Below are 14,023 nucleotides of genomic sequence, written 5' to 3'. Positions count from 1 at the left end.
TGCATATTGTTAGTCCCATGTCAACGTTGAAGTAACAAAGATTCCAAAGCTTTATTAGCAAACCTTAATAGGTTGGTCAACTATTTCTAATCAAGTTGTACCCTCGGAAAACTTTTTTATATTAAAGTGTAAAACCAATTAAATTTAGATGTATATTTTTCAAAGCTTTTCTATAAGGAACTCGCAACCTCTTTATATATGTATATATATATATGCAATAATGGATAAACAACATATATCAAAAACTCAATGGATATGGACCTCTTGGAGTTGAAATCTTAGATTCCAAACAGACATCAATCTTTCCACTCTTACTATGACAGGGTACGTTTCCAAGAACTTGAACTTAGGTGGATAGGATAGCAAACCACCATCTTTACTACTAGAGATAAACCCCTGTTAACAAATAAATTTGGATGTATATATTTTGGTCTAAATTTTTTAAAGTTTGACCGTTTGTTTTTTTTACTAGATTTTTTAATAATTTGATCTAAAATTTGATAATAATTTGTTGCAATGAAAGATTTGAGTTATATAATTTAATTGTTCTAAAGATTTTTGATAGTAGTGAATTTATTTATGAATTCAAAAATGCATTTTAAACAATAAAATATTATTATTTTAACAAAAAAATTATATTTCTATTTTCCTTAAAAAACAAAACATAAAATCATTATATTGGGGTGGAAGTCTATTTTATTTGTAATAACTTAAATAACTGAGATTTATTTTTAATTTTACTTGTGTTACTTTACATTTATGTTAAATATATAATATTTGAAACAATGAATAAAGTTAAAAAAAATATAATTTATAAAGAGATGATAAGGAAATGCATTTGTTAAAATACCTTAATGAAGATTTAAAATTAAAAAAAAAAGAGTAAAAATTAAGAAATAAAAATGGCAAACAAATGAGTCAATGGAAAAATTTAAAAGAAAGATGAAAAAATCAAAAGTTACATAAGTATAACATGAAAAACATCTTTAAAAAAAGTGCAAATCAAAGAAGAATGAAGAAACTATCATAGAGTTAGGATAATACTTCCAAATAGAATTAGGATAATACTTTCAAGATAATTATAGAGGAAATTTTTAAGAAGGATAAAGAAAGTAATAAGTATGGAAGATATTAAAGAAAAAATCTAATTTCAAATTCAAAGATAAAGAAGTTGATGGACATCAAAAATTTAAAATTCAAAGATAAATAAGTTGATGGGCATCAAAAAAATTTAAAATTCAAAGATAAAGAAGTTGATGGACATCAAAAACTTTAAGTAACATGAGAATAAAGTTAGGATAATACTTCCAAGATAATTAAAGAGGAAATTTCCAAGAAGGATAAAGAAAGCAACAAGTATGGAAGACATCAAAGAAAAAATCTAATTTCTAATTCAAAGATAAAGAAGGATGGACATCAAAAATTTTTAAAATTCAAAGATAAAGAAGTTGATAGACATCACAAATTTTAAAATTCAAACATAAAGAAGTTGATGGACATCAAAAAAAATTAAAATTCAAAGATAAAGAAGTTGATGGACATCAAAAACTTTAAGTAACATGAGAAGAATGAAGAAAATATACAAAAAAAAGTTCCTACTGAATATATATATATATATATGAAGAAGTTGAATATAAATTTATGTTGGAAGTAATGCTTTTATGTGTGTTATGTGATTTACAAGTTTTCATTGTGAGTCTCGAGGTGTCAATCTAGAAGTTGTTGTTTCCTATGTGTATGAGTTGAAGTTGTGTCATGTCCGAGTCATAGATCCACTTTCTTAGGATCTAGAGTCGTCAAAGTTAGTGATTTATATTCCTATATATATCAACTTTGTGAGATGAATAAAAATAATGTGGTTTTGTGTTGCGTGTGCAATATCTCTCAACTCCCTCTGTTTTTCTAATATGGTCTCAAAGTTTTTTCTGGCTTCACTCCCATAAGGGAGGGCCTGGAAGATGTGAGAGAGTCTTGAGTTTTATTGCTATATAATTATATTAGTGGTAGCTTAGATGTGGACGTGAAGATTTCGAGTGATTGTTCATGTGTGTAGATATATAGATATGTTTTTTGTTTGCAATTGTTCTGCAATTGTGGGAGAGTAGATTTGTACGAGCCATAGGAAAAAGTATTGTTCTTCTTGTGGAGTCGAGGAAGAATTTTGCTGAAGTATTGGTAGAAAATAATGGGCCTCCTTTTCTATACAGATCCGTGGAGGAGATGATTGTGGTGCTTAGATGTTGATTTACTTTGATTTTTATATTTTATCCAGCTTTAAATATTTGTGTGTTGTAAAATTATTTGGTATGTAAAAAAATCAAATGATGCAAAACCACAAAGAACATACCAACTATTGAACAAACTAATGTGACCCGCCATGTTTTGGGAGCATTAGTTATAGGTGATTCTTAATAAGGTCAAGTTGGTGTGCCCTATCATTCTCTCGGAGCATCAATACAATTTATTTTATATGAGGTCAAGTTGTAAAATTATTTGTTAAAGATATTTTGTACCCTAGAATGTTATCCTAGATAATTGATGAAGACTACATAGGGTCATGGATTCAACAGATGGTGGCAGTTCCATAGGATGGTTCAGTATCGAGACTGAGCCGTTGTGCTTCGAGAAGTCAAGAAGTGACATTTCTACAAAGTACATCAACGATGGTTGGAAACGGTTATGTCTTAAACTAATCAAGTGGGAAGCTCGAAAATTTGGTGAAGAAAAGAGCAGAAACCGTGAGATTTCAGAGTGGATATAAGTGCTAATGATGACCATATCAGAAAAATATGACGAAAGATCAGTATTGTTGTTGTAATGTGTGTTTTTCAATATTTGTTACATGTAAGCATTAAGGGAGGGCAATGGAATTAATGCTTCCATGTGTTTCGTGTGATTTACAAGTTGTCATTGTGAGTCCCAAGTTGTCAATCTAGAAGTTGTTGTTTCCTATGTGTATGAGTTGCAGTTGTTTCATGTCTGAGGAATAGATCCACTTTCTTAGTATCTAAGATTCGTTGAAGTCAATGATTTATATTCCTATATATGTAAAATTTGTGAGATGAATTAAATTAGTGTGATTTGGTGTTGTGTGTGCAATTTATCTCAACTCTCTTTGTTTTTCTAATAACTTCAAAATGTATGGAAGAATTATCCCAAAAACAAGAAGCATAGAATATTAAATACAAAAAATAAAGAAATTCATTGTAACAAAAAAAGAAGGAAATTGAAGACAAAATGGTGGAATATGAAGTTCAACCTGACCAATATATTAGACATGAAACACAAAGTGTATATGTACGTACTCTCTCACAAGGAAGAATATGACATAATCATCATTATTCATGGAACATAACATTAAATATCTATAATTTATGTAACAGCCCTCGTCAAAATTCCATGTAATAAATGTTAAAAACAATAACCACAGATGACTTGGACACTTATTCCAAGATGAATGTTGGGCAAGAAATCCTAGGGGGTGTTCATTTGGTTGTTTATGACTAAGGAAATTAGCAAAGGAAAAGGCTAAGGCATTAAAAGGTATTTTGGCACAATTATTTATGAAAATAATGGAAATTAGGAGAAAAAGGAGGTGAAAGGTCATAGGATGCATGTGAGGAGGAAACTAAAGGAAAATAATGGAAAATGAAGAAAATAGAGGCCTCAGTCATAAAAAGGCTTCTGAGGATCAGTTGGTAACCATTTTTCAGTTCAATGTTGGATCTCTCTCATTTTCTCTCTCTCTCTCTCTCATACTCTTTGATACTTAGAGTTTTCTTGGAGCACTCTTGGAGGGTGTGGCATACTTGGATTCTCGGAGCAAGAAGGCATCAACATTAGTAGCTACATCGGATTTGCTTTTAGGTACCAAGTTGCATGTATGCTTTCTTCACTAGTTTGGACATGCATGGAATATGGATGTGGATTATTTGTCATGATCTATCATTGGCATGGAGGATTGCCTAGATTGACAGCGGATTGCCTAGCCTTGCCATTTCTTGGATAACCATGGTGATTGTGGGTTTATTTTCATTTTTTTGTTTTGGTTGGTTCTCATTTTTCCTTAGCTTAGGTTGATTTATTAGTTCCTAGAGCCTTGGTTAGACAAACGCTCTGGAGTCATGTAACAACCTGAGTTGAGTTACTAGTCCTGGACCCTTGGTTGGATAAACGCTCTAGAGACTTTGGTGGGTTGAGTTACTAGTCTTGGAGCCTTGGTTGGACAAATGCTCTAGAGCCCGGAAGAAGTTGTGGGTTAAGTTCCTAGTCCTGGAGCCTTGGTTGGAACAAATTCTCTCAAGCCCTGGATGGCTAGGATGGAGATCGATTAGGTGATGGTTTTGGTGATGTCTAACCGTGAGGTGGAATCATTGTTTTATGGGTTGAGGTGGATCACATCTAGAAGCCCTGGATGAGTTTTGATTGATGTGTTCTATGAGATCCCACATCCATGGTTGTAATATGGCATGGGGGTGAATGGCTAAAGGGAGATTTGGCTCAACCATTCTACGGTTGGGTGGAACGTGGTAGTCCCATCTCCAGTTGGTTCATTGCATTCATTAATGAGAAATCCATTCCCTTGATTTTCATGTGTAAAGGTACTGATGTATTTATGGATTTGATGGTTGATATGTTTATTATATTTATGTTCCTATTATGCTGGTTATATTCACATTTTATGGCAGCAGTTAAGTATGGCTCTCAACATGTTTTTACTTGTATGTAAATGAATAATGTGCCTATGACCTAATAGATGATAATGCAACAAATGGCATGAAGGAACAATGGTTCATAGCAATTCTTAGATAAGTATGAGATCCCTACACTTAACTATGTTATTTACACCTATAGGTTACTTGTTGATGATATATTTGAGGAAATGCCTGTCATGGCTAGTAGGGATCCAGTCAAGGTCTTGAACAAGTATTTGCTTTAATTCTATCATTTCTATGTTACTTCACTGATTTGAAGAGATGGATTAGTTTTTGGCAGTGACTTGGGCTCTGGGCATGAAAAAGTGGATCAAATCCCGGAGTCACTGGCATAGCACTAACAATTTCGGTCCACATTCGCTGGCAGGCAGGCCTGCGAGAGCAACTTTAGGTTGTTGGTCACTCCCTTTTCCATATCATGAGAGAGACTATGGCCCAAGAGACCTAAAACAATAATGGGACCTAGGGACAGGATGTCTAAGTGGCTGACTTGTCCTCTAAGGGTTATGTTCATGATGTTGGATGTTTGTATGGTGTGTTTCTGTTGGTTCTACTTCCTTAAGGTGACTTAGGAGGTCGAATCATATCATAGTAGCCTATCGTCGCATGTTTACCCTGGCTGATCGGTTACTTGGCCAGATGTGGGAGGAGGGTGTTACAAAGTGGTATCAGAGTATGGTTCACCCCTCGGATTGGATGGGCTATGTGTTGGTCATGCATGCATGTTAATTGCATGTGTGTCTCTTACACTTATATACTTTTTGCAATTGCTTGATGTCAGATTAGGGTTGTAGTATTGTTATCATGGAGAATTTGTTATTGATTTCATGAAATGTATTTGAAATGTGACTGACTGTGTATGGATTACATGTCGATTTAATGGTACCTACTTACATCCTTGTATATTAGGTTACATTTTGAATTTTTTTTATTACATGCATTTGTCTTCTAGGTTGATTACAAGAACTAATCGAGTATGTTCGACTACATGTGGTTATGCATATTTGTAGTTGGTTTGGCATTGCTTATGCATACTTCCAGTTGCATGTCGCAATGTGTACAATGGAATAATGGTTGTTGTCATGCATGAGGTCATAGCATGCATTGTTGATATGGCCTTGCATTCATGACTGGACCCTAGTTAGAGTAATGTTTATGAGTTGATACATTTACTTTTGTATGTCTATATATTGTTATGATTATGTTATACATGTATCACGCTGATTTGGTAATCTTGCAGACAAGGTATCCTCCCCTATTTATGCTAAGGTACGTGATTTATTGTGATTGGTTTATCTGACATACTATGCCTTGTAGGAAGAAATATCAAATGGCTAGCAGGATGGTTGACTATAGAGACTCTCCCTATGAATCTAAAGAGCAGTATGGTGTTGGGAACTCTTCCGACTTGGTAGTGACACTGAGAAGTTTAAAGGAAGAGATCAAGAGTTGTAAGGTAGATAATGATAGAATCATGCAATTGCAGGAAAAGTTAGATAGGTAAATGCAGTCATACTTCAGAGCTTGTCAGATTTGCAGCGACAAGGACTGCTCCTAATTAGTCATGAGTACGAGGAAAGAACTAATGGGGCATATGGTAGTAAGTCTCATAGTAGACACATGTTGGATCGATCTGACATCATCCTAGATCGTAGATTGTTGGAAACTCCAGAGAGGAGAAGGGATAGACACAAGTATGATTCTAGTTTTGATTCAGATAGGCACTATGATAATCATCAGTATCATCCTTATAGGAGGAGTGATAGGGGTTATTTGCTTGATGAATTTAAGAAAGAAAAACCATCTACTTTTGATGGGGAAATGAAGAAACCACAGGTTGTAGAGGCATGGTTGCTTGGCATGAGGAAGTTCTTCAGGTTGCATGAATACTCAAAGAACATGAAAGCTAGAGTAGCTACTTTCGGTCTCAAAGGTAAAGTGAACACTTGGTGGGAAGATGTGACGAATGTCAGGTGTATTCATGAGGAATATTTGTCTTGGAGTGAGTTTGAAAGGCTATTTAAGAAGAAGTACTTGTCAAAATGTACTTTGATGACAGGGCAAAAGAATTTTAAGAACTAAAGATGCCTTCCATGACAGGTGATGAGTACACTAGTAGATTCTTGGAGTTGCTAAGGTATGTATCTTATCTTACTAAGGAAGATGCCAATATTTAGAGATTCATTGGTGGATTACCGGTTGCATTCAAAGATAGGAATGATTCTGATGAGCCTAGATCTTTGGAGGAGGTCATTCGGAAGCTAAAGCATTGCTATGAACAATCAAAGCGCAAAAAACATAGTTACCGATCAAAAGAGAAAATGACCTAGTACCCGTTTTTTGAGGTAGCAAAAAATCACTCGATTTTGAAAAATGATGATTTAAAATACACCTTTTTTTTTAGCATATTTTTGCCACTTTAATTTTTTTTATGTATCAAGTATGAACAATTTTTTTAAATGTTAGTGATTTTCATGCTGATTTTGAAAAGTGTTGATGCAGCATCAACAAATTTTTTTAGAGGGCTTATTTTTTACAGATAACTTTTTTTATGTATGAAGAATGAACATTTTTTTTTTATTAGTGATTTTCATCTTGATTTTGAAAAACGTTGATGAGCATCAACCCTTTTTGTTTAAAGGGCTTAGTTTTTACACTTTAAATTTTCTAATGAATTAAGTGTGGATAATTTTTTTTCAAATGTTGGTGATTTTCATGTTAGAAATAAAACAAAAAAAATAGAAAAACATGACAAAAAAATCAAATACAAAAAAATATATAAAGAAAAAAAACAAATACAAAAAAATGAAAAACCTATAAAAGTGTAAAAAAGAACATAAAACATAAATCGTGACAAAAATAAAAATAATAAAAGCATGTTAGTAATAAAACATAAAAAAAAAATAGAAAAAAAAAAGTGACAAAAAAATTAAAACATGTTAGTAATAAAGCATAAAAATTAAAATTAAAAACCATGGAAAAAAATCAAATATAAATAAAATACAAAAACTGAAAAAAAAAATAACGAAAAAAAATAAAAATAAAAAATAAATAAATAAATAAATAAATAAATAAATAAAATATATATATATATATATATATATATATATATATATATATATATATATATATATATATATATATAGATAGATAGATATAGATATAGATATAGATATAGATATAGATATAGATATAGATATAGATATAGATATAGATATGATATAGATATATATAATTTAAAGAAAAACAAATTAAACCAGAGAAAAAAAACAAATCTAGAAACATTTCTTTTATGTTAAAAAAACAAATAAAAAAGAAAATGTTAGAAGAAAAAAAAAAAAAAACAAAATAAAATAAATAATAATACCACTAATAATTAAAATTAAAAAAAGAAAAGAAAAGAAAAGAAAAGTAAGAAAAATTTAAAAAATTTAAAAAATATCTAAATTAAATAATTTAAATAAACAAAATTAAAATAAAGGATAAAATAAAATAAAGATTTAAGAATAATTTTTTTTTCTTTTTTATTTTTAATTAAAATTATAAAAAAGAAAGAAATAACATAAAATAAAATTTTAAAAAATAAAATAAAAATAAAATAAAAAGTAAAAAATAAAATAAATTGTAGAAAATTAAAAGCAAAATAAAAAAAAAAATAAAAAATCAAAACATACTACCAAAAAAACAAATTAAAAAACAAACAATTAAAAAAAAATTAAAAAAAGCATTAAAACAACATTAAAAAAAAATAAAAAAAAAATGAAAAGACAATTAAGAAAAATCAATTAACATGCCCTCCACCTCTCCTCCTCACCCTCGGCCCTCCCCTCTCCACTTCCTCTCCCTCACACCCCTGACCCCTTCCCTTCTCCTCCCTCACCTTCTGCCCCTACCCTCCGCACCCTTTGACCTCCCCTCTCCCCTCCCCCTCGCTGACCCCCTCTCACCCCACTCCCCTCCCCACCCAAGCCCCTAGCCAGTAGCCTCTTGGCCACTGGTTAGGGGCCCAGGCCGGGTGGGGAGGGGAGTGAGCAGGGGTCGGGGGGAGGGGAGGGGGGTGAGGGAGAGGGAGACGAGTGGGCGAGGGTCGGGGGCGAAGAGAGGGGAGGAGTCGGGGGGAGGGGGCAGAGGTGGGAGGGAGGAGGAGGGAAGAGGGGAGGGCTGAGGGTGGAGAGGGGAGGAGGGAGGGGGTAGGGTTATTTGTTTTTTTTTTAATTTCTTTTTTTATTTGGTTTTCTTTTAATTATTATTTTTTTTATTGTTTTCTTAAATTATCTTTTTTTTTAATTTTTATCTAAAGTTTTTTTTTTAATTAAAAAGATTATATTTTTAAATTTAAATATATTTTATTTTATTTTATTTTTTTTAATTTATATTTTATAATATAATTAAAAAAAATTAAAATGTTTCTAATAAAATTATTATTATTATTATTATTATGATTTTCTACTTCAGGTAATATTTAACATTTTTTTAAATGGTGTTTTATTTTTTATTTTTTAATTTTTTTATCTTAAAAATGTTTTTTATTTTTATTTTTATTTATTTTTTCTTAAATTATATATATATTTTATTTTTTTGTTTATTTTTTATTTAAATTTTTCATTTTTACAAGTTAATTCTGATTTTATTTTTTACATTTTTATGGTTTTTTTTGTTTTTTTTTATATATTTTATGAAATTTAATTTATTTTTTGTCATGAATCATCCCCTTGCCACCCCCTGGCCATTTGTGTCACGCCCCCAGGACTACGGTAGTCTTCCAACCGTGTCCGGCGAGGTGCGGCACCACCGTGTACTTTCTTTTTACCAATACTTGCACACATGGACTACGCCTTTCCATATTAACATACTTAGTTTGTGTTTCACAACCAAGTAAAATGCATTGGCCTTTATACTTAATGAAGCCCATACACATTCATTATCCAATATGCAATTAACCAGAACAATAACAATTGCACACAAGTATAAAGGGAGGGGCAACTCCCGAACAAGTCTGCCCGACAACAATATATCATGATAATCTTCAATAATACATCATACAAGTGTGCCTGGCAAAATCCAAGGCCAACACTTAGAAATATTTACAATCAAGGCAAGACAGCCTTTACAACCATATGCCAACCTCACTCGGTAGGAGGGTGCTCACCCGAGACACCAGAACTCCTCCAACTCGGTTCTGCACAAAAATGCCTTCAAATCACCCTTCGTTAACCCATGTCAGGCTCCGGTAAAATCTGCGCACTTATCGCTTCAGCGCATGAGTTATGCGCAGTTCAACTGCGCCCTTTTTACCCCTGCTCCAAGTCATAGAAGAGAGAAGTGCGTTGATCGAATTGCTGTCCAAATGAAGCTCTGCGCCATCCAATATATACGCTTGCTTGCCATTTGGTGAAGGGGTGTCAAGCCATTAGGCCGACCCTTTAAAATCGTTTTACAGGCCCCTGCCTTAATATTTGTAAGTCAGCCTTTGCCTATGGGCAAAGCCTCCCCTACGCCAAGTATAAGGCTTCAGCCTTCTTCCATTTCGCATTATTTTTCCAAGTGTTCCGTCGCACTTGTTTGTTGTTCGTCGCATTGTTTGTCGCAGGCCCGGAACCGCCGTTCACCATCGCCCGCTCGTCGCACGGGTCGCCCGCCCGTCGTGCACGGGTCGCCCGCCCGTCGTTCATGGGTCGCCCACCCGGGTTGCCCGCCCATCGTGCATGGGTCGCCAGCCGGGGCGCCCGCCCATCGTGTAGTTGTGCCCGCTCGCACTCGCTGTTGTATAACCGCGCTCGCCCGTGCAGACCCGCGCCCGTCCATCGCACTGTCCGCCGGGTGACTTGCCAGCTGTATGACCGCGCCCGCTCATCAGCTCGCCGGGTGACCGTGCCCACCCATCGTGCATGAGGCGCCCGTCCATCGTGCAAGGGCGCCCGCCCACCGTCGTGCGTGCCTACCCGGGTCGCGTCCACCGCTTGACCATCGTGTGAAGGGGCGCTCGCCCGTCGCACACCTGCCCAAGTCGCGAGGGCCTTACATCCTCCTCCACCTGAAATCGTTGTCGTCCTCGACAACACACCATCCCGGTAGCTCTCTACCAAGATCGTCATCACCCATGATGTAGACCCCTCCATATAAGGCAAACATCCCTGCAACATATATAAGGCTCCATCTCCATCATGTAACACCTTAGTGACCAAATTGTCACCAAGACCACCATACCAAGCCATCATGTGCACTTCTGTTATGATACTCCAGCATAATGTCAACACATCTCTGTACACTTCGCGATCCCATGTCTGAACTAGTTGGGTAGCTAATCCAACCATCATGCCCAATCCATGAGAGTGAACATCCTCATGTCCTCATCAACTGTTTCTCAAACATTAGCCACATCCTCGACTCATCAAGAATCTGCAAACCATGTTTAGGTCCATGGAAACCCCATCCATCTGCAACATGTCATGATGCTTGATGCCAAGCCATCCCTGCATCATCAGTCATACCTGCTCAACATGTTTGAGGGCTCACTGCCATGAGCAGCTAACAATGAGCCCCATCTTCTATGTCATCTAAGAAGATGTGGAGGGGGAAGAGCCTAAAGGCTCTCCCTCACTAATCAACTCAATCCATCTGTCAGGATCCTCAACCTCCATCCTTTGTAGATATGCCTCCCGATCTTCCTTCTGGATATTCGGCCTCACATATACCTCATCGACATCATCATCGTCCTCCACTAACTCTAGCCTTCTTGATAAGTCCAAGATGCTATCTGAAAGTGATATAATGACCAATGACTGCTCCACAAGCTTTGTGTCAACAGTGGACAACCGCTTGTTCACTTTCTCCATATCCTCCATTTGCATTCCTCCTAACTTATGATCAGGTTTTGTCACACCAATGGTTGGAACACCAATGGGTACATATTCCCTTCCATCATAAATGAAGAGCTTCCTCAAATGTGGTATGACCATAGCCTCAAATTGTTTCATGAATTCCATCCCCAATACAGCTTCATAGTCATCAATCTGCACTATAGTGAAGTCCACCTTCCCGGTCCATTCACCAAGTGTAGTGTCCACCTTTTCAGCTATACCAAGAATTCCCATAGGAGGAGAATTCACTGTCTTCATTTGTGCCTTCACCGGTACAAATTTCAGCCCAATCCTTCTTGCAGTATCTTCACTCATGAAGTTGTGTGAAGCCCCACTATCCACCATAGTGAGTACATCAGCACCTCCAACCTTCATCTGAACATACTCCAACCTGTTCCTTTCCGGGTCTCTTCTAGAAGTCACTTCTGTAGTAGCAGAAGCACCAAGTATCTGCATCATCCCCACAGAAGCATTGTCATCATCATCAGATTGTGCAGCAGTGGCCACCTTTGGTTTAGAGGGACAATTCTTCACCACATGTGGTCCTACACATATCCAACATTTCAAAGGCTTCTTCGCTTTCGGACTATCATCCAAGTTTAAGCATCATCCTTCTTCTTTTCTTTCGGCTTGTCAGACTTCTTTTTCTCATTAGAAGTCTCATCATAGTGGTCCACCAACCTATCAACCACAGCAAAAGCCTCCTCAAGTGTTCTAATCTTCTGCCTCTTCACCTCATTGCGTGCCCAAGGCTTCAACCCAATAATGAAGTTGAACACCTTGTCCCTCTCCGCCATGTCGGGAAGTTCCAGAGCTGCACTTGAAAACTCTCGCTGGTATGCTTGTAGGCTCCCGGTTTGCTTGATGAACTTAATCTTTGTCCTTGCTTCCCATGTTTCATCCTGAGGACTGAAATGGGTCTGCAAGGCCTTCTTCATATCATCCCACGAAGTGATGTCATCAGCATTACCATTGATAATCTGATCCACCCTCCTTCGCCACCACATCTTAGCATCCTTTGTCAAGAATTGAGCAGCCACTTTGACTTGTGTCTCCCCATCAGGTAGACTCAATCGTTCCAAGTACTGTTCCATGTCCCATAGAAAGTTGCCAAGAGTCTTTGCACTCCTTGTACCATCATAAGATTCCGGTTCTTTGACTTTCACATGAGGCACTCCTCCACCTGAGTTATGTCTCACGGCCCTCTTCAATACCGCAATCTCATCTTTGGCTTCATCAAGAGTTTTATTCATTTTGTCAAGAGTTCCCTTCAAGTTCACGATCTCTGCAAGACCCTGATCCCTTGATTCTTCAACCTCCTTGACCCTTACTTCAAGTTGTGTACACATAAGATCAGTGTACTCATACTGTGCCTTGAGCTCATCATGTTGTGTCCGGAGTTCTTCAAACTCTTCCTTGACCTTTGAGATGGCTTCTCGCTCCTTAGCAAGTGAGTCCACATCTTGGTTCCAAGAAGTCTCCAAAGTCTCCATTCTTTCAATCACTTTCTCCATGAACCCAAGAGTAGTATCCTTCATTGTGTCTTTTATTGTGTGACTAGACCCAGCCTGAGAATTAGTTGCCATTTCTAACAACTTCTTGCCCTTCTGCGACCTAGTTTCAACCATTCAACGGCTTCCTCAAGTCACCTGCAATAGAACCAACCCTTGTCTCACTTTGTGTGAAACGGTTTCCTTCACCTGCAAGAACCTTGTCAACTGCCAAATTCCAAGTGTGTGAGCAACCCTGCTCACCAGCTCTAGACCGAGCTCTGATATGCTTCAACACCTGAACCTTATCCAAACCTTTACGAGCAACCTTGCTCTGATACCACCTGTCACGCCCCCAGGCCTACGGTAGTCTTCCAACCGTGTCCGGCGAGGTGCGGCACCACCGTGTACTTTCTTTTTACCAATACTTGCACACATGGACTACGCCTTTCCACATTAACATACTTAGTTTGTGTTTCACAACCAAGTAAAATGGACTAGCCTTTATACTTAATGAAGCCCATACACATTCATTATCCAATATGCAATTAACCAGAACAATAACAATTGCACACAAGTATAAAGGGAGGGGCAACTCCCGAACAAGTCTGCCCGATAACAATATATTATGATAATCTTCAATAATACATCATACAAGTGTGCCTGGCAAAATCCAAGGCCAACACTTAGAAATATTTACAATCAAGGCAAGACAGCCTTTACAACCATATGCCAACCTCACTCGGTAGGAGGGTGCTCACCCGAGACACCAGAACTCCTCCAACTCGGTTCTGCACAAAACTGCCTTCAAATCACCCTTCGTTAACCCACGTCAGGCTCCGGTAAAATCTGCGCACTTTTCCCTTCAGCGCATGAGTTATGCGCAGTTCAACTGCGCCCTTTTTACCCCTGCTCCAAGTCGTAGAAGAGAGAAGTGCGTTGATCGAATTGTTGTCCA

This window comes from Pinus tabuliformis, chromosome 3_1 (assembly GCF_031772625.1).
Source record: "Pinus tabuliformis cultivar Carrire ecotype Pingquan chromosome 3_1, CPIR1, whole genome shotgun sequence".
Taxonomy (NCBI): Eukaryota; Viridiplantae; Streptophyta; class Pinopsida; order Pinales; family Pinaceae; genus Pinus; species Pinus tabuliformis.
Note: the sequence above shows the minus strand (reverse complement) of the source record.